Source organism: Meriones unguiculatus, chromosome 7 (assembly GCF_030254825.1).
Source record: "Meriones unguiculatus strain TT.TT164.6M chromosome 7, Bangor_MerUng_6.1, whole genome shotgun sequence".
In the NCBI taxonomy this organism is placed as follows: Eukaryota; Metazoa; Chordata; class Mammalia; order Rodentia; family Muridae; genus Meriones; species Meriones unguiculatus.
In genome coordinates, this window is record NC_083355.1 from 109,796,686 (window position 1) to 109,823,693 (window position 27,008).

A 27,008-nucleotide genomic window follows, 5' to 3' on the forward strand; every position below is an offset into this window, starting at 1 on the left:
TTCCCACATACTTCTGTCCCTCTTATGACTTTGCTCATGTACTAATTACTTCTCTCATTGCTGTGACAGAATACCCAAGAAAAACAAGTTAAGAAAAGAAGGGTTCATTTGGCTCACAGTTGGAGCGATACAGTCCATCCCAAGGGGGAAAGTTGTGGCAGCAGGAGTTTGAGTAAGCTGGTCCCACTGCACCCACAATCAGGAAGCAGAGAGAGATGAATGCCAGTGCTCAGCTTGCCTTTTTCTTTTTATGCAGTCCAGGATCCAGGCCAAGGAACAGCGGTGCTGTCCCCATTCAGCATGCATCTTCCCTCTTCAGTTAAACCTTCCTGGAAACACTCTTACAGATGTGCTCATAGGGGTGTTCCCATGGTTACTCGAATCCAAGGAAGACAAGCCATCACACCCTAGAAATCCTGAAGCCTCAATAGTGCCACTTTGATTGGTGGCATGAGTCACTAATGCCAGCCCATATTTGGAGTGTGTGTGGATGTGGGTAGGTGTGATATCAAAGTCCATACCCTAATGGGAACATGAAAAATCACACAGGAGGATCCTGTGGTGTTGGACAGGTTGTTGGAGCTATTTTTGGAAAATACAGTCAATCTCGCAAAACATTCCCCATAGAACATTCTTGGGCCACTAGTATGTTTCCTTAGGGGGACACTTACTTGGTGCTTGTCCCCGAGACTCTCAGGATGGCACCTGTAACTACTTTAGAAATACCCAACCTAGGGATCCTTGGCATCAACATCTGGCTTTATCTCAGAGCTTTAGTTCAAGCTCTGGGTTTGCTTATTGCTTCTAACTCAAAGGTACTGCTGGGCACACTTGGTGTATTGCTTTATTCCCTGAGCCTCACTGTTGCCTTCTATTCTTTTACTTTTGCCTCAGTTTGAACCCCTGGCATTGTTATGAAGGTCTACAGACATGGTGGAAGTAAAGGTGCTTTGTAAACTGTACAGACCAAGGCTGTTGATGGAATGGTAGCTCCATGCTTGGAGGCCCTCCCTTTCTGTCCCTTGAAATCCTGGTCTTGCTAAGGCAGGAGGAACCGGCTCAAGCTGATCAGACATTTCCTTTAAGCTGCTTGCTGGGGCCCAATGCCTAAGAGCACATCCCTAGGGATGATTTTCTGTTGCTATGGAAGCTGAAAGTGCATAGGGAGTGGATGAGACTCCTAGGATTCTGGCTTAGGTAGGCGTTCCATGAAGGAGTGAAGCAATGGTGAATGAATGAATCAGGATGAATGAGTGAATAAACAGATGAATACTCAACCGGTGTTTTGCTTAGAACACCTTATAGACCTTTGAAGGCTCAACTGCATCTCTGAATACTTACTTCATTTCCTTTAGTTAAAAACAGACAGTGAAGGTAGGTAAAATACAGGTTTGTTTGTTTTTTTTCTCTTCTTCAGACTGCTGGGAGATAAGAAGACCCTATCTGGTTTTTAAGGTCCCTAACACCACTTCTGTTTAGGGTCTCTTCCTGTTGTCTCCAAGCCGTCTGCCACTCTCCACTCTTTCTTTCCTTGAGCACATTACAATGACTGTCCATGTACCAGACACCGGCTGGCACCGAGGACACAGCCTGGCCATTTCTTCAGTGTTTCACCATCTCTGTGGCCCCCGTGGCCGCCCTCACTTTTTCCACCCAGCATCCACCCGCCTTGAACTGTGCCAGCCCGGAGGACGCCTGCCGCCGGTGAGGAAAGATTAGATGAATAAACAAATGCACTAATGTTCCGAGTGAACGACTTTGGAAAACACTCCGGGCTTGTTCTGGTTCAGTGAAAAGTGAGCGTTTGGCTTCAGCTAGGATTGCATTCCACTCTGAGTTCCAGGGTTGTCTCTGTCCAGGACTCTGCAGAAAAAATGTGGAGCTCTCCGCGAGTCAGGGCTGCTCCGAGGCTCTGAGAGCTGCAATGGGTACCTTCATCAGGACCAGAGAGGCATCTGAAGCATTTACCTGTCTACGCACCTTACCCTTTCTAAGATACTGAGACATGTGTCCCGAGGCTTCAGGAGAGGCAGCCCTGCACTGCAAGCCCTTCATTTATCTCCTGCTCTAGGCATGACCTTGGTCTGTGCCCCTTGACTGACGGGGCTGGCCTCAGACAATGCGTAATGTGTAGGACTCAGGCAGCACTGCGCTGGCTACAAATGCAGCATTGAGCTGCTGTGGAGTCAGGGAAGGGGTTCTGAGGCCTCTTTGTTCCAGGACTCACATGGGCGGGGGGGTTGCTTGGGTGTCCACACAAGTATTCGAAGACTCCGTGACCCTGGAGGTGGAAAATACCTGCCTAGGCCAATCAGAGCAAGGATTAAGTGCAAGGCCACGGAGGTGAGCAAGGGAACAGAGCTGAGCCTGTCCTGGTGGTGTGCACCTGCAGTCAGCCATGGGGTGTCATTCCTAACCAGCAGGCCTGCCACAGCACAGAAGCCTCTTGGTTTCTATTATTAGGTGGGGGATGGGGAGTCGTTGAGGCTTGGGGACAGCCAAGACTCAAGTAGGGTTGGTGAACCCAAGAACCGGAAAGCACCGGTCCCACGGGAGCACGGTGACATGCCTGTGATAGAATGGAGGCTACAGAAAGCGCCCTCTGTTTGTTTTGGAGAGCAAAGGGGCCTGTGTATTATGTGAGAACTCAGCAGGGGGGGTGGCCAGGTATGGAAAGAATGTAGGCCTTGGATCCTGTCATTTCCAGGCTCAAATATAGGCTCTGTGTGCTAGGGCTGTGTGATCTTGGACAAGCTGTCTGACTGCTCTGTGCCTCTGCAGAAAACATTATACTTACTAGAAGTTTGTAAGAAGTTTGTGGGAACACACACACACAGTCAGGCCCATGAGTATATCTCAAAAGAACACAGGGTTGAGGTATCCCAGAAGCAGAAAGACACACAAAGTATACACTCACTCATAAGTGGGTATTAGACATACTATATAGGATAAACCTACTAAAATCTGTACACCTAAAGAAACTAATCAAGAAGGAGGATTCTGGCTAAAATGTTCAATCCCTATTCAGAAAGGCAAAGAGGATGGACATCAGAAGAAGGAGGAAGCAGGGAACAGGACAGGAGCCTGCCACAGAGGGCCTCTGAAAGGCTCTACCCTGCAGGATATCAAAGCAGATGCTGAGACTTATGGCCAACCTTTGGGCAGAATGCAGGGAACCTTATAAAAAAAGTGGAAAATAATAACACCTGGAGAGGACAGGAGCTCCACAAGGAGAGCAACAGAACCAAAAAATCTGGGCACAGGGGTCTTTTCTGAGACTGATACTCCAACCAAGGACCATTCATGGAGGTAACCCAGAACCCCTGCACAAATGTAGCCCATGGTAGTTCGGTGTCCAAGTGGGTTCCATAGTAATGGGAACAGGGACTGTCTCTGACTTGAACTGATTGGCCTGCTCTTTGATCACTTCCCCCTGAGGGAGGAGAACCCTTACCAGCACACAGAGGAAGACAATACAGCCACTAAGGATGAGACCTGATAGACTAGGATCAGGAGGAAGGGGAGGAAGACTTCCCCTATCAGTGGACTGGGGAGGGGCATGGGTGGAGAAGGGGAAGGGAGGCTAGGATTAGGAGGGGAGGAGGAAGAGAGCTACAGGGGAGATACAAAGTGAATAAAGTGTAATTAATAAAAATTAAAATTTAAAAAAAGCACACTGTGTGTTTGTGGAAACACACTTCTTGCCTCACTGGGCGGTGCCGGGCATCATGGGGAGTGTGGCAGCCTCATCAGCCTCACTCACCAGATCTCAGAAGTTCTGCCCTTCCTAGATGGGGAAGGGCATCAAACATGTGTGCAGGCCTTGTCAGATGTCCCCTGGAGTGGGCAGAACAAGAGCAGGACCTGCTGTCAATCATGTGCTTGCTGGGGTCTTCAGGCCCAGCTCCCTGGGCCTTCTCCTTCGGATATGAAGCACCACTTTCCAAAAGTGGTCATCAAACCCCTCCTCCATGCCAGACCCGAGCAGGTCTGAGGTTCAAGTTAGAGTGTTACCCTCTTCAGGAAGCTGATAGGCACCCCTTCCCCCAGGCTGGAAAAAGGGTTGGATTCTACACAGCCTCCCAACACCCTTCCCTGATTTGGGGCTTAGTTAGAGATGGTGAGACCATTTAAAGTGCTATGAATGGCATGTGAGCGACAGTGAGCCAAGGATATCCTTTGATGCTAGGGGCAGTCAGCTTCATGCAAGGATAGCAGCTGAGGCAGGAGCATGGACTGTAGAACTGGAAAGATAGAAAACCTGTGAGCAGCTGCTGATTGCCTAAGTGGCCTGAACCTTGCCTTTCCTTTCTGTAAAACGGGAATAATCACACCCAGGGGACGCCTATGGGTTCGGACTATGTCCCATGTACCTGACACATTCAGTAAATGGTGTCTGTGATGGTGATGACTTGTCACCTTGAGTCAGGAAAATATCCTTGCACTGGGAGCTGTCACCTAGGCAGGCCCCGAGTGCTTAAATGGACTCTTCTGATACGATGGATGACCTGTGTGTCTTTAATTTTCCAAGTGTTAGGATCTGACCTTCAACACTAACCTCTGCCTGTCACAGGTTTGCCACATTGAAAGAAGGGGTAAGGGGCAGATCACAGGGGCCCCAGTGGCTCCACTCCTCTCTTACTAGGTCTGTGGCATCTCCCGAGGGCGCCCTATGGTTGACCTCTGGAGGTCTCCCTTACTAGACTCATCCTATGGCTACCCTGTCAGTGTGTAAATGAAAGGCTACTCGCAAGGCTGCCGACGAGCCGTGAGCACCTCAGAGGGCCAAGGCACAGACTGTCCAGGTGGCAAACGGCTTGCCCTCTTCGCTAACATTCACCAAGAGCGTCTCCTGGCTCTCTTCCAGATGACAGACTGGATTCTATCCCAGCCTGCTGAAGGCCTCCAGGAATTCATGTCACAGCCCTGAGCTGGGCTAGCTGGGATCATCACTCAAATCTCTTTAAGAAAAACTTCGTGTATGTGTTGGGGGAGGGCGAGTCCATTTTTTTCCAGACTAACTGTAAAAAATAAAAACTAAGAGCCTTACATTGATTTTTACCATGAAACGTTGGGGGATAGTTCCACTAAAACCTATATCCATGTACCGAGCATGATGGCACATGCCTTTAATCCGAGCCTTCAGGAGGCAGAGGCAGGAGAATCTCTGTGAGTTCGAGGCCAGCCTGGTCTACAAAGCAAGTTCAAGACAGCCAGGGCTACACAGAGAAACCCTGCCTCAAAAAGCAAAACAAGCAAACAAAACCATGCCCATTGCATACAATTCCCCTTGGTATCCAAGGAGCATTAGCTCTAAAATACTCTCAGATATCCAAATCCACAGATGCTCAGGTCCGATACGTAAAATGATGTGGCTTTTGTATTTCACCTGTACATACCCTCTCACGCACTTTAATGCTATATAAATGTGTTGTTTTGCTCAAGAAATCATGAGAATGTGCAGATGCAAATATGATAGGCCTAACTACATTGTTTTTCAAACATCTGTGTTTGAAAGACACAGATGGCGTAATCTACAGACAATCCCACGTTCCCACCAATAAAGAGCTGTACACATGAAAACTGGCATGCACACACATGACTGGTATGTCCAGTGACTGTGGATTCTGAGTCACATATGCAAACACACACACACACACACATACACACACACACACACACACACACACACACACACACACACACACACACACGAACTTCCTCCCTCTCTGTGGACCAGCATACTACCATCTCCAAGGCTGAGTCTCTCAAAATTGAGTTTATAGCCCCTAGGTCTGCAGTTGTTTGCTGAGGCCACTTCCCCCTAGATTCCTCTAGGAACCTGTGTTTGCTGGCGGCCATTGCTCCTTCCTGAAGTTCTCATGGAGTTAACAGCTTGGGCCTGGTTTTGGAGCAGAGGCCTGGAGAGGAGGCAGACTCCCCTCTCATCTAGCCACCTTAGCCTCTCTCTCCCTAATGGTTTCTCCATTACTTCCTGGCCTGTGGGCTGCTGGCTGGTGGGCCGAGTGGGGAACAGGCCTCTTCCCGCCCACTCCCCAGCTGCTCATAGCTAGTTTACGTCCGGGCAGTGCCTACAGGGCCTGCAGCCTGGATGTTCTGAGAATTTTATTGGCACCTCCATCAAGATGAGGGCATGGGGGTCCTTTGGGCCCCTCGGAGCTGCTTTATTGGAGTGGGCCTTCCAGGCGCGGCAGGGAGCAGCCATTTCAGGGGAATCTGGTTTCTCTGCAGGCTTGGGCTTGTTTCCTCTCTGTTTGACTTGGCAGAGCTGCAGCCTGGCCTGTTTTGATCTGCACCTCGTGTTTGGGCTTTTTGTGGCCTGTTGGTAGATGAGGTGGCGCAGGGTTTGCCATTTCCCCACAGCCGAGGGGACACAAACAGGGCTTTGTGTCAGGCCGCGACAGGTGGAATGGAAAGAGTTCAGGCCCCGCCAGGGCTCAGGGGGAAGGCTCTGGAGTTGGAAGTCATTAAAATGCAAATAAAAGCACTTCACAGCACCTACGCCTTGAGAACCCAAGCCGGCCTGTGAGAGGACTGCGCGGCTGGGCCTCCGTTACCACCAACTCCTTTGGGATCTGGGATAGGAAGGAGTCGGGCAGAATTAATATTCTGCAAGGGGATTTAAATTTTAAAACATCACTGGGGCTTAAGTTCACAGGCAGGTCTGAGCGACAGATGGCCAGCATGTCCCTGGCATTTGAAGCAGGAAAGGACAGGCTTAGGAAGTGTCTGCTGAGAGAGCCCTGTCCCACCCACAGGATGTCTAAGGCTACCCTTTCTGCACTTGACTGGTCCCCAAACCAAACGAATACTCAGCCTATTAGAAAGAAAGGATGCATGAAGAGTGGTGTGTCTACCTGAATTCATACCTCAAAATCTGACCCTGGGATTGTGGGTGGCCTGTTTGGAGACAGGGTCTTCCATGAGCTAATTAGTTAAACGAGGGCATTAAGGTAAACCTAATTCACTACAATCATGCCTTTCCTTTTTTCTGGTGTGGGTGCGTGTGCGCACAGGCACAAGGATGTCTGTGGAGGCCAGGGACTGACATCAGGATGTCTTTCTTAATCACTTCTCGGCCTGAGGTTTCTGAGACAGGGTCTCTCACTAAAGTTGGATCTCACCATTTTAGCTAGACTATCTGTCTGGTGAGTCCCCTTCCCCACCAACCCCACCCCACCTGTACTTGTCTCTGCCCTCCAGCTCTGGAGTTAGAGCGTATGCCTCCACACCTAGCTTGTTATATGGTTGCAGGGGACCCAAATTCAGGACCTCATGCTTGCACAGTGGTTCTGTTCTGCAAGGGGTGGGGCTTAAATTTAACTATAGCACAGCAAGGACTTTACTGACTGAGGATGAAAAGGGTTTATTGCACCTTACCCTTCCCAGGCCACAGTCTGTGGCGGAGGGAAGTCCGGGCAGGAACTGAAGCAGGAACAATGGAGGGATGCTGCCTGCTGCCTCACTCCCCCTCTGGATTTTGCCAGCCAGCTTTTTTATATGACCCTGGGCCCCTGCCCAGGAGCTGAGTGGGTGGGGCCTCCCATGTCAATTAATAATCAAGGCAATTCCCCACAGATACAGACAGATACCAGCCAGTCTGATCTGGGCAATCCTTCAGATGAGACGCCCTCACCTTAAATGGCTCCCTAAAAATTTTAAAATCTTGATTGTTATTATTATGTGTTATTGTTAATAATAATATAGATATGGGTGTTTTGCCTGTATATATGTCTGGGCACTATGTGTGTGCAGTGCCCACAGCGGTCAGGAGAGGGCATTGGATTCCCTGGAACTGGAATTACAGGTGTTTGTGAGGCACCATAATGGTGCCGGGAATCAAACCTGGGTCCTCTGCAAGAGCAGCCAGTGCTTTTAACTGCTGAGCCATCTCTCCAGCTCCGTCTAAATGGCTCTTGATTGTGTCAAGTTGACCTTAAAGACTGACGATGATGACTGATGACGAGATCTTACTCTGTGGATTCGGGGATACAGACTCACACAGTGTGGCAGCGAAGCCTCAAGTACACAGGGTTGAGGATGTCCAACCCAGCCTGAGCGAGCCAGCTCAGTAGGCAGCCACCCGGGCTGTGCTTGGCCCTCATCAACCATCCACTGCTGAGTCCTGCAAAAGCCCATGCTGACTCATTTTTGAGGTAGTAGGCCGAGAGAGAGTGGACAGTTTATCATGGTGGTCAGAGGAGCCCAGATCCCTGAGACTCTTAGGCTGTGGTTCTCAACCTTCCTTATGCTGCAGCCCTTCAATACAGTTCCTCATGGTTGTAGTGACCCATAAAATTATTGTTCCTACTTCATAATTTTTCTGCTATAAGTATCTGAAGTGCAGGATAGCTGATTTGCGACTGCCTAAAGGGGCCATGACCCACAGGTTGAGAACCACTGCTCTTAAGGCTTCTTTGGGGTACCCTTCACAATTGTCCCCCAATAGGGCAGGAAGCTGGAGCATCCTCCTAGCCACCCTACCCCTCTTTCCTGAAGTGTGTTGGCCCCGGGTTAACTTTCACTGCTGGAGAAGGTGGCCAGGGACATGAGCGGTGACGGAGAAGAGCAAGAGAGTCCTGAGGAGGGAGTGGGTATCAGCGTCCCCTTGTCCCCACACACCTATGCACCTCCCAGGATCTGAATGACCATAGGGCTGTACAGCAGCTCATGCTGGCCAGAGCAAAGGATGAGCCTGGCTCCTGAATCCCGTCTCCCCAGTCACCACATACGCTTCTCTTTTATTGCCAAAACCTTGCCCACAGAGACAAAAACTACTCCTCACAGTATCTTTGGCATCAGATATAGGTTTGTGTGTGTGTGTGTGTGTGTGTGTGTGTGTGTTTCCCCCCACACACCAAGTCTTCAGCAGGCACCAGCTGGGCATCCTGTAACCCAACTCTGACACCGGCTACTCAAGTGGTGTCTAATTACCACAGGTGTAGTGTTTGGTCCCCAGAGACCGCCCCTTGGTCTGCCGCCAGTCACAAGCCCCGGGTTGTTTTCCCTGTGATTTGATTTAGTCTGATCTGATTACTTTGCTGAAGGAGCCCACAGACCTCAGGAAAACAGTCTGGCCTGAGTCATAAAGGATGTAACAGCAGATAGAAAAGAATGGACAGGCGGAAGAGACACCCAGGGCCAGGTACAGGGAAGGGGCCAAGTTCCCTTGCCTTCTCTGGATGGGTCTTCTCCAGGAACCTCACAGTAGTCAACCAAACAAAGCCCTTGTGAACTTGAACCCCATTCCGTCTAGAGGGGCCCTGTCCTCTGTCATCTCAAGTCCAAGAGGAAGAGGTTCTTCTCACTCTGGAGAGCTCAAGGGCTCTTGGAGTCTCGTGTAGACATCGTAAGTTTCACACTCCACTATCAAAGCATGAGCAAAAGCTACTCCTACACTCTGTGCTCGGCATTTTCAGCCTATTAGCTGTTTCTATGGGTTTGCAGTGGCATCTGATCTCTACCGGCTGGCCACACATCTTCCTTTGTTCAAGTCTTTTGCTCATTCCAAAAATTTTTGTTTCTTTATTATTGCACAGTGGAGAGCATTTTTTCCACACTACGTCCTCATATACTCTCCAGTTTCTTAATTTGTTTAAACAATAAGAAAGCTAATTTTTAATAGTATCACACTATTCTTGTTTTAAAATTTATAGCAGCTTTAGTGAGTCATAATTTATATTCCACAAAGTCCATTTATCTCAAGTGAACATTAGTAGTAATTTTAATTTTTAATGCAAAGAAGTGGTTTTAGCTTAATGAAGTTCAATCGATCTTTTTTTTTTTTTTTCTTGGCTGGTTGATAGTCTTTTCAACTTAAGACTTTTTTTTTTTTCCATGTCGGGCTTGTGAGGAATTTTCCCTTCTTTCATTTTCCTCTGTAAGCTTTCCAATGTAAGCCCTTACATTCAAGCCTTTGAGTTAACATCTGTTGGTTGTGACAGATTTGCTCTAGGTAGGTCATTTCAGTGTACTCAGTTAAAACATCTGTATATGCAAATGCAAAAGGCTCCTTCAGTTTGAACTGAAATTGTTAATTTAGAGTAATACTATGGTTAATTTTAGTCTCAACCCACTTTTATTACTGGATCTACTTCCTCCACATCAGGTATCCTGGTGGTCAAGGGATTAAGAAGGGTATGGTTTAAACCTTCCATTATTCCCAGTTGTTTTTTTTTTTTTTTTTAATCTGACACACTGCAACTTTGTGACATTAATGATCTCATCGCCACTATCTGTGGTCCAGTTATCAATGGTTGCAGGACTTTTTTTGATACTTGTGATTAAATTTAAATTGAGGACCTCCTACATGGTGCCCAAATACTGTACCATGAGTTTCGGACCCCAGCTGTCGCTCAGTCCTTGGAGAGTGCTTGTGTGGTAGGCATGAATCTCTGGGTTTGACCCTTAGTAACCCCATTAAACTGAGTGTGGTGGCTCACACCTGTAATCCAAACCTTTGGGGTCCGAAGGTAGGAGAATCAGAAGTTCAAGGCCAGCCTCAGCTACATATTGGTTTCAAGGTTATCATGGGTAAATCAGACCCTATTTCTTGAAAAGTAATAATGATGATGACGATTCCAATTTTGATCTGTGAAATGATTTTTTTATGAGAAAGGCATTATTGCTGTGCAACCCAGCCTGACATTGAACTCAAGATGTTCCTGCCCCTGAGTGCTGGGATTGCAGACATGGGAGCCACATCCTAGCTTACAAAGGCTTTTCCTGTCCATCTCTCTGTGAAGTTTTCTCTGTCTTCACTGTTGCCACATCTCGGTGCTGGTGTGTATGTTAGCACTTGTCTCTTTATAGGCTGTGTCGGGTGACCACCAGGCCCCTGTGCAGACTCACTGGCCACCCTGGCCTCCTGCACCTCTGTCGGATTCTTTGGGAGGACTCCGCAGCAATGGCTTTTGCCTCCCATAGGTTGGTGACTTTGCTTAATCTTCACATGCTTCTCCTTCTGGAAACTCATTTTCTTGGCCATAACTTCCTCTGCTTGCATTTTCCCTCTTGTGCATATCAACGAAGGCATTGCGTTTCTGCCATAAATTGTTGTTACTGTAAAAAAAAAAAATACGGCAGCAACACCATCTTCTTTACCTGCTCTGTGTTGCTAAGTACTCAAAGGCTCTCCTTCCTTCCTTCCTTCCTTCCTTCCTTCCTTCCTTCCTTCCTTCCTTCCTTCCTTCCTCCTTTTCTGTTTTTTTTTGGGGGGGGAGTTGGCTTTTCAGGACAGGGTCTTTTTGCGTATTTCTGGCTGTTCTAGAATTCACTCTGTGGACCAGGCTGGCCTTGAACCCACAGAGATCCTCCTGCCTCTGCCTCCCAAGTGCTGGGATCACAGTTGTGCACCACTACTTCCACCTTCCTCTTAAAGGTGACAGTTTTGAAAGACCATGTTGGGGTGTTAGTTCTTTTCGGTCAGTAACCATCAGGGCACTCTTTAAGCAGAACCATTTCCTTTCAGACTCATAATTTCTTCTGTTTTTCTAAGATGATTTTCTCTTCTATTTCAGATGAAATTGTGTCTCTCACAATTGTTGCTTTAGGCTCTGAATCTTGTATCACTGCCTTTAGAAATGTTTTTACTGCAAGCTACTTAGCGTGCGTATGCGTGAATATATGTGTTTGGGGGTGGGGGAGCGGGTCACGTGTGTGGAAGTCAGAGGGTAATGCACGAGAGTCGCTCTCGACCTCAAGCGCGTGGATCCAGGAATTGAACTCGTTCTGTCAGGCTTGGTGGCAGGTACCTTCACCCGATGAGCCATCTTGCAGGCCTTTGTATCATAGTCTCATAATCTTGTCTGCTTTTTTTCCCTTGTCTTGTTTGTAGAGACAGACTCTCTCCGTAAGTGCCAGCTGTCCTGGAGCTCCGCTTCTGTCTCCTGAGTGCTGGGGTTAAAGTGCGGCAGCTGCATCATTCTGAACACTATCAGCTTCTACGGTAGGTTGCAGTTTAGTCTGGTTTGTGAGCATGGGCAGATCTGCTTTCACTGACTGTTGGGGTGCCATCCTCCTCCTTGTTCTCTTTCCCCTGGTGTATGTAGTTCTCCCCTCAGGCCAGTTACAGAGCAAGGATGACCTTGAAAGTCTCACCTTCCTGCCACTACCTCCCTAGAGTTGGGATTGCAGGCATGCATCCCGTCACCGAGGTGATTTATCCTTTGCTGGCGATGGAATCCAAAGCTTTGCACATGCCAGGCAACACCTCCTAATCCTTCCAAGTAGTGCCATTCTCTGATGACTATACATTCAGATGTATGAGCCTGTGGGAGCCATTCTTACTCAAACGACCACAGGTGTGTTGGAGGATGTGGGTTAATTCAGTTATTAGACAAATGTTGGCTGGACATCCACTATATGTCATATTTGTACTAGTGATTGGGGATGGAGTGGTGAACGAGATTATCTCTGCCCACAGGATCCCAAGCCTCAGGGCTGGCGCTGGAGGTGAGTAGTTGATACAGTGCTTGCCTGGCATGCATAAAGGCGTGAGTTCTGTCTCCAACACTGTATAGACCAGTGTTGGCACATGCTTGTAATCCCAGCATTGAGAAGGTGGAGGCAGGAGGATCAGAAGTTCAGGGTTATCCTTGGCTAAGTAGCAAGTTTTTGTAAAACCCAAAAAGAGGAGGAAGAGAAGAAAAGAAGGGAGGGAAGAAGGGAGGAAGGGGAGAAGGGAGGAAAGGACGGAAGGAAGGTGGAAGGAGGGAGGGATGAAGAAAGAAAGAATCCCTCCCTGGCCTCTTCTGTTTGTAGAATGGAAAGTTTATGTCCCTCAGCAAAATATTCCCAGTGCTATAAAATGGCAATTTTTTCTGCTGGGAACAATGCTTCCCTGAAGTTTCACCTTGTTGAAAGTAGAATTCCTCTCCAGAACACATTTTTATTTCTTGTTATCAAAAGACTCCCACACATACAAAAACACAAACCAAACAGAACATGGCCTTTCATGTCGGTGTCTGGTTTTAATTTTCTCCTTTGGTGCCCAAATCAGATTTGTGTTGCTAAGGAAGTTAATCGGGGGCCGTGATGGAGCTGGGATTTTATACCCAGTCCAACCCCTTCGTTTGAAGCTCTGTTCTCTGATTCCCCGTTATCTTCTGCCTTCGAGCAGCTGTTCCTATGATCTCTAATCTGCCCTGCACTGAGGGCTGACTTTATCATGAAATGAGATGAGGGGGCCAAAGGGTTGCCTTTATTGTCTAAGAGAATGCTAAAACTTCACAAGAAAACGTTTTTTATCTGATCACGGGTTGGCAGGATTTACAGCCTCCTGGGAGGAGAGAGGTCAGGAGAGCTCAGCATCCTACTTTGTCTGCAATTAGGGAAGCAGAAGGCTTCAAAATAGGATTAGTTATCTGCTGGGTCCTTTGGGTGGTTGCCCTCCCCAGGGTCAGATCAGTCCTGAAGGTGTTGTTTCAACTCCATCTGGGTACCAGGTGCCACGCTGTGTTCTTTGGAGTCAAGACAGCCCAGCTTTGAAGGCAGACCAGGGGAAGAGGGAACCCGAGTTTATCTCTCACCCTCTCTAGGCTGGCATATGGCACAGGGCTTCACATACAGGGCATCAGGGCATCTTTTCAGCAACCCCAGAATCAGAGGTGAGTGTTGAGATCAGTGTCCTGAGGTCAAATGTGGTAAGACAGGTTCAGGCCCAGGGACTGCTGAGCCTGTCCCCTACCTAGGAGTAACCTGGGGAGAGGACGGAAGCCTCAGCTCCAGCCCCAGGTCCACGGCAGTGTGGAGGCAGATAGCTAGTAGACCACTGTCTCGGAAGATGATGAGCGCCCCAATAGTTTTGGTGTGAGTAAAATACACTGCATATGGGGCTTCGAAGAGAATGCGGATGGTCAAAAGCTTGCCTTGCTAGCGTGAGAACCTGGCCTCAATCCCTAGCACAGGGAGGGGGCAATAGTGATTGATTGCCTGTGCCTGTAATCCCAGCACTGGGGAGGGAAACTCAAAGATCCCTGGGGTTCATAGTCAGCCAGGCTAGCCTAATTAGAGAGCTCCAGGTCCAACGAGAGACATTGTCTCAGAAAACAAGCTTCTCAGGCATAACATCTGAGGTTGTCCTCTGGTCTCTACCCCCCCCCACACACATACAAGTATATGTATGATGTATCTATCATCTATGTATCTCTCTATGTATGTATCTATTTATGTATATATGTATCTACTCTCAAGTAATTCTTGTCTATTTATCATATATATGATATATATATATATATATATATCCTCATATAACTCTTGGTGCCACTCTAATTGTAATCTCTTCCTGCAGGCTAAACAGCCTCAGGGGCTCTGGTTGGTCAGAAGCAACGAGGCCACCAGCAGTCACGACTTCTTCCAGTTTTCTATCCCTTATATAACCTGAGAACAGCAGTGACAAGGAGATGCTCATATAAAAATTGTTCTCTGACCAACCTGCCACTTGTCCAGGTGTTGCCTCCTCGGGATGCCTGGCTGATCTCCCCCTTCCCACACTTGTGGCCAACATGGGGGCTGCACAGCTCTGGCGTTGTATCTGCCCATCCCAGCACCCATGCAATGACCCCCAGATCTGAAAGAACTTTGGGAAGGGGAAAGGCGATGTCATGGTTAACCCAAGTGAAAGGATGGGGGAGGGACACCTGGGGAGGGAAGGCCTGGGGGCTCCTAGGGGAAGCTGGAATGAGGACTTTCCGGGCTCAGAGCAACAGTATGAGCCCCACCCACTGCTGGGACACTTAGCTGGCCTCCAGGGCGGTCATCTATTCTGCAAGGGTAACCACCCAAACAAACAAAGGTGGCCTCTGGAAGGTCACTGGTGGGTGGCGTGTGAGGGGGTGCACTGCAGCCCGGTGGGTTCTGTTTACACCATGAAGCTGAATGTCCCAGGGATCTGAGGACAGAGGAATTAGTAACAGATCCTGAGTCTGACGCTGCGTGAGCGTGGGCTGATTCCGGCAGTCTGGCTCCCCGGCTTGTGTGAGGTGGTGGTAAGGACACAGAGAGAAGTGTTGCTGGGTGTCCTGACCTACCCGACAGCAAAAGACTGGAAGACAACCTAGTGCTTCCAAAAGTGATCCCTGACTCTGTTTCCCTCTCCCAGAAAACCTGCATCTCCCTCCATTCGTCCTGGTCCCCCTTGTGGCCTTCCACAGAGGGGGCTCCTTCCTGACCCCACACCGCACAGCTTTTTTGACTTCCCCTCAGTTGGCCCACCTCTCACACTGCAGCTCAGTGACCCAAGAATAGAGTGCTTGCTGGGAGTTACAAGCCCTTCAGCTGGCCTGAAGGGAAATCTCTCTTGGATGACAGTCTGTCCATTTCAGTCCTTTAGGCTGCCTCAGGACTAGCTCTCCCTGGCATCCTTCCTGCCTGTTGCCAACACAACTTCAGTCCTCCTAGAATCTGGCTGAAGGGCCTAAGCTCCATTCTGTTTGCATCCTTGCCCAGTCCCTCCAGAGGCCCAGGCCTCCTGCAACCAAGAAGGCCTGTACTTTCTCCCTCCAACCCTGCCATGGCAAACTGCAGAGACAGTTCCGATGCTAGTTGCTGCTGGAGACTCTGTGTTGTCCTGTGCTGAATTCTTCAGTGCTCTGTCTAGAAACAGGACTTCCTCATTTGGGATCCATGGAGGGCCCCTCTAGCCGGGCTGTGTATTGTGTATTTCCCACTTCCACATTCCTTTCTCTGAAGGTTCCAGGAGAGTCAATTCAGCACCTTCCACGTGTCCGTCACTCTGTCTGCACTGCTGCTCAGTTCTCGGATGACAGTTGAGGATCCCAGGGCTGTGCCACCAGTGTTTCATTTACTAAGGCTTGGTGTTAACAAATCAAACTGGCTGGCCTCCGGCAACAGGGCTTTATTCCTGTGTAGGTCAGGAGGTGAGAGTTCAAACCATGGCATCACTGGGCCTTGATTCTCCCGAGGAACTTGTAGAGAACCTATTCCATGACTCTCTCTAAGCTTCTATGAGTGTCTATCGGTCCCTGTTGGTCTGCAGAGTTCCACCATGTGCCTCCATTGTCATGTAGCTGTCTTCTTGTAGATAACAGGAATATTAGTCCAGACTACTCTCCAAATGGTGTCACCTCCTGAAGAACTAGGTTAGGATGTCAGTGTTTTTGTGTGTGTTTGTTGGGGGTTGGAGGGGGGTTGATGCAAAGACCAACTAAACAGTGGAGTCAGACTTCAGACTCAAGTCTGATGGCATGGCCTCATTCTTTGTGCCTGAAGCTTCTGACAGTGGCAGCCAGCATTTCAGGTGGCTACTGCAATGGTGTTTTTAGCATTTAAAAATCACGAGAGCTCTACAAGCCAGGCACTGAGATAGGGTCTCTCTATGTAGCCCTGACTGTCCTCAAATTAACAATCCTGCTCCTACCACCCAAGTTCTGGAATTGCAGGTCTGTGCCACCACGGTAGGACTGAGTCCTTTTTAATAGTGAGACAGTTGAGGCACAGGGGTGGGCGGGGGTTGGAGTGAGTCATACTCAAGGCTACAGGATCTTGTAGGAGCAGAGTTGGTATTTGAGCTGCTGTTCTTGACACCCCACTGAATTTCTTCAACACCCACCTCACTGAGAACAGGGTCCAATGTGCATATATGTTGCTGAAGCAACCAAGGAGCCCTTTAGATAGGCCACGGATGCTGTGATGATTAGGGCAAGTCCTGGCAGAGAGGGAAAACTTGGAAAATCCTTTGTGGAAGAAAAGGCTTCTCAAGACATAAATGGCGGGGTAGACACAGGAGGTGGGGTTCTCTCAGATGGATTCAAAGCCCTCTTCTTGAGCAAATGACATAGGAACAGGGCTGCTCTCAGAGAGAACCCAAGTTGAGGGATGCTGTGTGGACTTAACCTCCTGGTCTTCACTCCAGCGGAAATGTATTTTGAAAGCTTCATTCCACTCACGAGTGGGGACATCTCAGCAGGGGGTGGAAGCCTGAAGAAAGGGGAGCAGCTGAGCAGGCCCAGTGCCTTTCTCCTTCCCACGGATCCAGAGCCAGCCTGCACCCCAGCCCAGAACCCAGAGCACTGAGTGGTGGAGCCCTCTGCCAAAGGCCGGCCTAGATCCATCCTAATGTCCATAGTGAAAGACTCCCAGGGAGCCGGTCCCGCTGCCAGGGGTCTATTGTCTGAGTCAGGCAGTCAGCTGTCACAGTTGAATGAGATTTGACAATTGGATAATACTTGTATTTTTAGGCATGGGTCACAGAGCCCTTTTTTCTGCTGCCACGTCCACCCCCACACTGGGACTCGAAGGAGCAGGGCCTCTGGGTGCCTGAAATTACTGCTCCAGTAAAAGTGGGTAGGTGGTGCCTGCCAGGCTGGACACTGTGTCCTAGAAGATGGGGGTCTTCTCTGCCCAGGAGATGGGGTCTCTTTGGTGTCTTGGCAGAGCGTGGTCACTGTAGCCATTTCTATCTCACAAACATCTAAGTTCATGCCTTGCGGCCATGTAGGAGGGAGGGTCCCTCTGCACAGGATGGGTGGTGGCCTGTGGCATGATGACAGGAAACAAGTGAGCATCCAGCCAAGCTACCATTATCAGCAAGATCCATGAGATGCTGTAAGTGGGCTGCCGGCATGAGCTCGGGAGGGTTCTAGTCAGGGAGGTGTTCAGAAACAGAAAGTCCATATTGGGGGCCAGCCGAGGATCAGACAAGGACAAAGCTGGGCCCCAAGCACGAACCGGGCTCCAACCCTGGCACTTGGCCTGTAGGGCTGGCTGGTTCTTTGTTCCGGGGGACTGTCTTCTCCACTGTTGGACATTTAACAATATCCCCTAGCAGATGCCAGAGACAGCCCTTTCCAGCTGTGACAATGAATAATGTCCCCAGACATTTCTAGATGTTTCCAGGATGGGACTGTAAATCTGTCCCCTGTAGAGTCTTAGAAGGCTTGATCATTTGGGGAGAGAAGGTCAAACTACAATGCTGGAGATGAACAATGGCCGAAGCTATGGGATGGAAGAGTGACTCTCAGCTCACCCTCTTTGCCTTAGTTAGGGCCTTGGGGCAAGCGTAGGGCATCTCAGGCCTCCTTCCCACAGAGAGCACGCAGGAAGGTGACAGGCAAAAGGAAAGCCTGGAGGATGCTGGGAAGATCTGGCTTAGAAATGGCAGAAACCAAGCAACCTTGGTTTCCCCATCTGTGTAAGGCAGGTAAGGGCAGCTGCTTCCTCCCAGGAGCCTTGCAGATGTTAACAGCGTTTCTGTGGCCTGGTATAGGGCGACTCAGCCAGTATAGCTATCACTGCCATAGCTGATTCTCATTTCTTCCATCATGATCTGGACATGGTTCCTTCTACCCCCAAGTGTTGACACCTTCTCTTTTCCCCCTGAACTCTCGCCACCACAGGCAACTGTGGACATCTCATACACTAAGCCAGTGCATATGTCCATTCTGCTGAAGAAAGTCCTCAGAGTTTGTCCCAAGGTTCTGGTGATGCTGTCTTTAAAGAGTTTGGGGGAGGATGAGCTTGCCCTGAAAGTAGCAGATCCCAGAGGTATGTCTCATGAGAGTCCATGAAGTGCTCCTACCACAGGCCTTTCCCAAGTAATGTTTTGCTGTTCCTGGTTGTTTGATGAGCAAGATATGGCTTTCAGAGAAAGGATCTGGGCTGGATCAGAGCAGGATTCAGGCAGCATTCAGGAGGGCAGGATGTAGAGATGAGTATCAAGCAGTGTGGCTGCACATGTCCTGTTTGGGGCTCCAAAGAAGGCAGATCTCAGCAAAAGAACATCTGTAATGGAAAGGAGGGGTGACAACCCCTCCAAAGCCAGCCATAGGGGACCTCGATGGTTCATATTGGCTGTCAACTTAACAAGACCTAGGATGTCAAGGAAACAGGTCTCTGCACATACCTGTGAGGAAATCTCTAGATTAGGTTAGTCTCTGTGAGGAAGTGGGTTGATTGAGGAGAGAGATCTGTGCTGAACGTGTCACCTTTTTACTAGCTGGGGTCCTGGGCTGCATAGAAAAAAGAAGATACCAAACACTGCATCCACCACTTTCTGCTTCCTGACTGTGGATGCAGTATGACCAGCTGCCTCATACTTGTGCTGCCATGCCTTCCCTGCCACGATGGACTGTATACTCTCAAACTGTGAGCTAAAATAGACCCTTCCTTCTTCAAGCTGCTTGTCAGGTATTATGTCACAGCAACATAGGAAGAAATTAATACAAAGGCAGAGTCGTGGCCGGCGATGACTCAAAGCAAGTCTGGGATGAGGTATTCAGTGTGGGGCATTAGTGGTGTGAGCGGGCTATGGGCAAACAGGGAATCGTCTCCTTTCATGTCTGGAATCCCTGCCAAGGTAGAGGATGATATAAACACAACCTGTCTCGGGCACATGGTGGGAATCCATTCTTGATGGAGGAGCAAGAGTGTAGAGGAATTTTAATTTGGGACATAGCTGTTCTGGCAAGAGATCACATCCAAAGGCCTACTAGGTCTGTGTATTCTGGCTGAAATACAAACATGCCTTTAATCCAGGAGACAGAGACAAGCAGATCTGAATTCAAGGCCAGCCTGGTTTAGAGCAAGTTTCAGGTTAAACAAACAAACAAACAAACCCAAAAAACATTAGGTCCAGGCCTGGTGGTACACACCTTTAATCCCAAGCAATAAAGGTAAAGTTAGTTTGGAAAAGGAAGCACCCATATTTGGAAGTCTAATTGAGTGGCAGAAAAGGTGACAAATCAGAGAAGATCTGACAGAATAGGTTACACCCAACTTTCATGAGAAGAGAGAAGAAAGGGAAGATATTTAAGGGGCAATGCAGAGAGAAAAAAAGCAGTTTTACCAGGACAGTAACAGAAAGACAGGTTGCAGAGAGAGGGCTCGAGTCAAGACAGAATGACTGGCTCCAGAGAATGAGAAGGAGCTAGAAGATTAGAAAAGATTGCTAGAGTTAGTTTGAGGCCAAGCAGAGCAATTCAGGGGCCAAGAGAAAAGCCAGATTGAATAAATTAGCTGGGAGAGGAGTTGGAGCTAGAACAACTGAGTTGAACCAGCCAGCCCAGAGCTCAATAAGAACAAGAAAGGGTGAGCTTATTCAGCAGTAAGTCTCAGCGGCTGAAACCATTCTAGGCCTAGGTTAGATCGAAAGGAGACTAGAAGCTTCCAGGAATAAGCCTAGGTTAGCAGAAGGAAGCCTCTGAGACAACAACTTAAACAGGCAGATAAAAATTACTTTTACACAGGAGCAGCTGGCTCTAGGGAGAAGTCATGAGACACGGGCCCCAGTGGTACGTCAATTTCACACATCCTTTGTATCAAAGCTGGACTTGAAATTGTTGTTTAGAGAGTAATTGTTGCAGACAATTAAATATTTATACTCTCAGTTAACAATTTCCATTTGAACAGAGAGAGCCCACTTTACCCAGCCCCTGCTTCTTCTCTGCTTGGAGCAGCCTCAGGTGAGCCCAGGAGAAGCTCTACCCATGATCACCTGGGGCTGCTCCTAGAATGCCTGTCAGAGAAGCAGCTGTGTGGGGCCAGACATCACCCACAGCAGGCCCCCAAATGGCCACTGTTAGAGGCAGGGGAGTTTGACCACTGTCAGCTGCAGCCCTTGGCATCCTTCTTAAGTTAGCAAGCTTAATTTGCTGAGCCTCGCTTTCCTCATATGTGACCGGGCGAAAGGGGGCTGCTCACTCACTGCAGTGAAGCTGAGCTAGGCGAGGTGCCGGAAATGTGGCACACGAAGATGGAGGGAAGGGGCTTAAACTGCAAGGGTTCAAGTCCCTCCTCAGGCTCGGTGCTTGCTGGGTGCTCTGAGACATTCCTAGATGCTTCAAAGTGGTTCTTACCCAGGCACGTTGGAGACAAAGCACACACAGATGCCTGAGAAAGGAGAGGGCCTCTTCCCTCACTGTTGCAAGCAGAGTGATGAACATAGATGTGCTGGTGTCTACGTAATAAGGATCAGAGTTCTTCGTATATTCCCAGGAATGTATAGGATATATAGGTATTATATATATGTATATATACATATGTGTTTATGTATATACGTGTATGTGTGTGTGTATGGAGAGAGAGAGAGAGATTCTCCACAAAGCTTTGACCGGCCTGGAACTCTGTAAACCAGGCCGGCCTCCAGCTCACAGAGCTCTGCCTGCCTCTGCTTTCCAAGTGCCGGAATTAAACATGCAAACCACACCACCGTGCCTGGCTGGTAGTTCTTAACATATGAAGAATAGTGAAAAGGGTTATGTATAAAAAAAACAACGGAATTAGGTTTTTTGTTTTGTTTGTTTTTTTTCTGAGACAATGTCTCATCATGTAGTCCTGGCCAACCTGGATCACAATAGAATTTTATTCAGAAAAAAACAAAACCACAGAGCTTGCAGAAAAAAGATAAAACTAGACAGTGTTAAGTGTGGTGATCCGGACTCAAAAGACAAAACGTTCATGCTCTCACATAGGATCCTAGCTCACAAGGTTCAGCCCCGTGTGAGTGGGAGTGAGCATGAACAGTCTATGAAAACAGAAGGGAGACCATGAAAGAGGAAAGCATTGAAGAGGGCAGTTGGACACACCAGACAGGAGGGTGGAAAGGAGGCTGTGGGGCAGTGTGGAAGAGGATGAGGTGGGGTCAGAGGAATGGGGATGGGAAGGGGAAAGAAAATCCACAAAAATACATGTTGCCTGAAAACGCTACAAGAAAACCTAATCCTGTGTTGCTATCTAAAAAAGAAAAGAAAGGAAGGAAGGAAGGAAAGAAGGAAGTATAAGGAGGAAGAAAAGAAATAAAGAAAGTATAAGGACTTTTTAAAGAGGGAGACAGCAGGAGTGGGAAGGGGTGACAAAGGAAGATAATGTAAGGTGACTTACATATAAAAACGTCGTAATGAAACCCAGTACTCTTATGATTAATATACACTAGTAAAAAGGTTTCAACATTAATGTGCCTATAAAGGATTTCATACCAAATCCAGCACATTATAAGTCTTTTGCTCATTTCATTGTTATTTTAATTACTATAAAAAACCCACAGGCTTCAAAAGAGATTTACTTTATTCCACTTTTGTTTGGATCAGATCTGGGCTGGACTCAACTGTTAGTTCATGTTCTGGGCACAGTGGCCCTGTAAGGTGGCGGGTTGGTTTCTGATTGTGGCTATAAATTGTCACATACTTGGAAGGCTTAACAATCACATGAATTTCTTATCTCACAATTCAAAATGAGAGTTCAAATGTGACGCTAAAGTCAAGATGACAGAAGGGAATGTTCCTTCTGGAGGATCAGGAGACAATCAATTCCTTGATATGTTTTAGATTTTTTTTTCTGTGTATGGATGTTTTGCCTATATGTAGGTGTGTGCATGGTATGCATGCCTAGGCCCTGTGGAGATCAGAAGAGGGTACTAGATCTACTGGAACTGAATTCATGAATGGTTGCTAAGAACAGATCCCAGGTCCTCTGCAAGAGCAACAAACCTCTGAGCCGCCATCATCTCTCAAGCCCTGTTTCCTTGACATTTTAAGCTTCTGGAGTTCATGTAAATCCTGTGTCTTAAGGGCCTGTGCAGCAATGAGGATAAACAATAAGACTGTATACACGCATATATGCTAGAATGAATAGATGAGTTGGTGGATTGAAGAGTAGACCAACCAATGAATAGGTAAGTTGGTAGATGGACAGGTGGGTGGGTTGATGAATTTATGGATGAATGCATGAATAGATGAGCTGGTGGGTAGATGAATGGGTGAATGGATGAGTTGATGGGCAGATGAGTAAATGTATGGATGAGTAGATGGATAAATGGATCAGCTGCCAGATAGATGAATGAGTTGGGGGATAGATGAGTTGATGGGTGAGTGGAAATATGGATGTATGTATGGTTTAGGTGGTGTGCGTATATGCATGTGTGTATGTGTGTGAGTGTGCCTATGTGTATGTATATGTATGTGTGGATTTATAGATGGATATGTTGGCTGGTCTGTATACATGTATATAAGTTGTATGGATGAATGGATAGATAGGTGGGTTGGCTTGTATGTGTGTGTGGATGGATTGGTGGGTTGGTTGGTGTATGTTGTATGTATGCATGGATGGATGGATGGATGGGTGGGTAGATGGATGAATAGATGGGTTGGCTGGTGGACATCTGTGTGAGTAGATTAATGGATGGGTTATTGAGTGAATAAATATAAGTGTGTATACATGTATGGATACTCAGAAAGCCTTCTGTCATCTCCAGGGCTGAGACCACTGAGGTCTCTCTCCTTTCCCACCCCAGTCCCTAGAGCTGTCATTTTCTCCCACCTCCATCAGTCTCAGAATGCTTCCCACTCAGCTTCGTGGTGGGAACTTGCTCTCTTTCCAAACCTCCCACAGGACTGGTCGGCTCTAGCTGTGGGTAAATAAGTCCACCACTTAGTCAACAGTGATGTCAGTCCGGGACCCTGTAACAAAGAGATTTGTTCTGCTTTTATTTGTTGCTACAATGAAGAGCATGAAAAATTTAACAGCACCCTAATGGGGACCAGATGGGAGAGACACCGGCTTTCAGAGCCTCCTTGTCTCTCCCACCTTCCAGCAAAGGCCCAAACCAGAGGCCCCTTAGGAGAATCATGTGATGGACTGCAGCCAGAGGACTGCTCTTACAGGGCTGCGGGTTCAGGTCCAGCTCAAGCATATCTGCTGGCTTACTCACTGCAGTGGATCAAGTTGCGATCCTCTGTAACACTGGTGATGTCACAGTGGAGCTAGATACGAACCTGGGCTCCTCCTGTGCTTTAGGCACCAATCCTTGTCTTTTCCACTAAGTGCTGATTATGTCATGTCTATCCTTAAAACCCCAAAGCTTTGAAAAATCACAAAGGATTTAAGTTTGACTTGGGCATGTGCTGTGCAACCTCAAACAAGTCAGTAGTAGCTCTGAGACTAAATCCTCAGCTACAAAAAAAAAAAAAAAAAAAAAGCCAAGAAAGCACTCATTGCAAGGCTTGAGTGGAGCTTGATAGAATCATACCTGTGACCCTCCTCCTGCTAATGTGGGGAAGGGACTGAAAGACTTAACAGGCACCCGGCCTGAAGGTCTCACGTGGAATTAGATGTGAGAAGAATCTTGGATTATTGAAAACCAAGCTTGCAGAGCAATGCTGTATGGGCCGTGCCAGCCTGGAGACACACAAGCATACAGGACACATGAAGACTTTTTTAGTATTTAAATTTGTTACTGCCAGGCCACGGAGATGACCCTGTATGTAAAAGCTCTTTCTGCACAGCTTGATGATCTGAATCCTACCCATGGAATCTGTGAATAAAACCGGATGTGACATCTGCAATTCCAGAACTCCTGCAGCGAGACATGGCGGGTAGAGACAGGAGAATCAGCAGGAAGCACATGGAGAGTTCATGGAGAAGGGGACCCTGCCTCAGAAACAAGATGGAAGGAGAGAATCCACTCCTCAAAGTTGACCTCTGATTTCAACATGTATGTTGTGGTACACACATTCCCATACTCACACAATAAATAAACAAATGAATAGTTACTATAAGAAATGGTTCTTATAGCCAGTGGGGGCACATGCCTTTAATCCTAGCACTCAGGGTAGCAGAGGCAGGTGGAGCTCTGTGAGTTCGAGGCCAGTCTGAGCTACAAAGCGAGTCTAGGACAGCCAAGGCTACACAGAGAAACCCTGTCTTGAAAAAAAAAGGGGGGGGAGAGGGTGAAGTCTTACATTGAACTGAAATCTTGAATGACTAGGAAACCATCAAACTCACACCACAGAACTCCACACATGCACACGGCAATGACTGGACTAGCTCCACCTCCCTGTGGTGGTTTCTTCCAGTGAATCTAGCGTGCTCATTGGTGTTTTCTGCCCATGAGTTTACAGACCCAGACTTAGAGCAAATCCATCATTAGAAAAAAAATTAAGGCCAGAGAAAGAGCAGATATGCCCCTTCACCATTTTCAGCTTCTCCCTCTAACTCAACCTCAGAGTCCTTAACCCTGGGCTCTGGGCGGTCACCAGGTAACCTCCCGGGTCCTCAAGGGTAGAAGATTCTGCCCAAGATCCCCCGCTCTGCTTGCCACCCTTATGATCTTGCCGTTCCCTGGGTAGCTGGTGGTGTGGGGACTGCGTGGGACGAGACGAGAATAGTGGGTTTGCTTCGCTGCTTCTTGCATGTTGTTGGTCCCACAAGAGGTCACTAGAAGCCAGAGCCGGAGGGCTACCAAGCCACCTGCAGATGATGACCCTGAGGTAGCTGTTCTTCCTCTTTTCAGACATTTGTTTGTTGTTTTGCTGAATCAGTATTTCACTCTGTAGCCCAGGCTAGCCTAGCACTCATGGCAATCCTCACGGCAAGAGGTGGGCTTCTGATGAATGAGCCTTCATGCCCGGTCCTGTCAGTTCTCTCTTTAGTGGTGTAGGCAATAAAACCCAACAGCCGTAGCGATAATCAGGTGCAGCATTGTGCAGCGCTGTGGGTGGAAGGACCGAGCAGCCGCTGATGCTGCTTTATCATTTAATGAAGGCTGGCACACACCATCATGGAGTGCTGTGCTCCATCCCTTCTGTCCCCATTTCCAGGACACATTCAGATTTTAACACGTGTCAAAATGAGAGATGTTTTCTGTTTGGTTTCTGGGGTTTCATTGGAGGGTGGAACATGCCTTTCAGCAAAAATTTGATAGCAAGGAGCTGGTTGATTTGTGAAACGCTTTCTCCTCGTTTATAGCCCAGCACATCACTGTGCTCCAAAACTCTGCCTGCGGCTGTTCAGAGACTTGCTCTGACTGCGTGGAACCCCAGTACCTTCTGACCCCCATCCCCAGAATGCCCCCTAGTCCCTCCCCCATAGCTCAGAGCAATCATGCAACTATCATGATGTCTGGAACCGAGCAATGACTACAAAAGATTCACTGGCCTCTAAAGGATTCACTTAATCAGACCCAGCTTTGAAGCGGGGTCTCCCAGGGATGTGCGCCCAGAGCCCTGTGAGGCCTCCAGGTACAATGGCTGACTAAGTTATGTACATATATCTCGAGTGCCTCTGTGGGCATGTGTAGGTACGTGCCTGTGTGTGATTTATATACATGATGGTTGTGTGTGTGGAGTTTCAGTCTGCAACTGTATACAATTCTGTAGTATCTGCCTGTCTGTGGCATGATGCCTGGTCTGGTAGGAAGGCATTATGTGTATTGTACATGTTCATTTGTGGAATGAGAGGCTGTTCACGCTTTCAGATATGTATGTAAGCATGTGTGTATGTCTGTGTTATATGCTTGTGTATCGTATGTGCAGGTTCGCATTTGTGAAGAGCATGTGTTTGTGTGAGGTGGGTTCTGACATAAACGTGGGTATGTCTATGGGATTTGGCATATGTGTATCTCTGTAAGGTGTGCAGATATGCGTGTGGTGTGTGAGCAGCATGCACGGGTGAGCAGTTTGTGTGGTTGCCGATGGTGCATGGCAGGTAATACCTGTTATGATTCCTTCTCCCTACCCCTTTGTGAAGCTCGGTCATGGGTTTAGTTGCAGGACTCCCTGATGGCACCCGGTACACGTTCTTTCCATATGACTCGCAGTGATGTAGAGCAATGGTCTGAGGAAGACTGGCAATGCCATGAGTCTTCTCTGCCTTCCAGCAGCAGCAGCAGCAGCAGCAGCAGCAGCAGCAGCACCATCTTCACTCCTGACATACAATAGGAGCCCACTAATCTTTTGTTTTTCAGTGCTGGAAACTGAATGTAGGATCTCTCCTGTAATTAAGCAAGCACTCCACCAGAGCCACCCCTCCCATCCCCCAGCCCTGCACGCTTGTGAGCCCTCTGGGAATGTCCCCGACAGTCACCACCCATGTTGGAGGGCTCCTGACAGGTGAGCAAAGAGTTCCCCCTGTGTGCACCAGTCTGCCTTTACCTCCAGCCTCCCCCATACTTGGTCGTGAACAAAGAGGCATGGTGGTAAGGGTGGTGGCAGATGATCTCAGGCTTTAGTATACAGGCTTTAGGACATCGAGATCAG

At 48.2% G+C, this 27,008-nt stretch overlaps 1 long non-coding RNA gene across 1 annotated transcript; it reads left to right on the forward strand.

Annotated features, from left to right (window-relative positions):
* The first annotated feature begins 2,258 nt into the window (after nucleotides 1-2,258).
* On the forward strand, nucleotides 2,259-26,855 carry LOC132655459 (uncharacterized). Its single transcript, XR_009593269.1, has 3 exons — nucleotides 2,259-2,343; nucleotides 11,858-11,968; nucleotides 26,717-26,855. It is a non-coding gene; the product is annotated as an uncharacterized LOC132655459 (long non-coding RNA).
* Nucleotides 26,856-27,008: the final 153 nt, after the last annotated feature.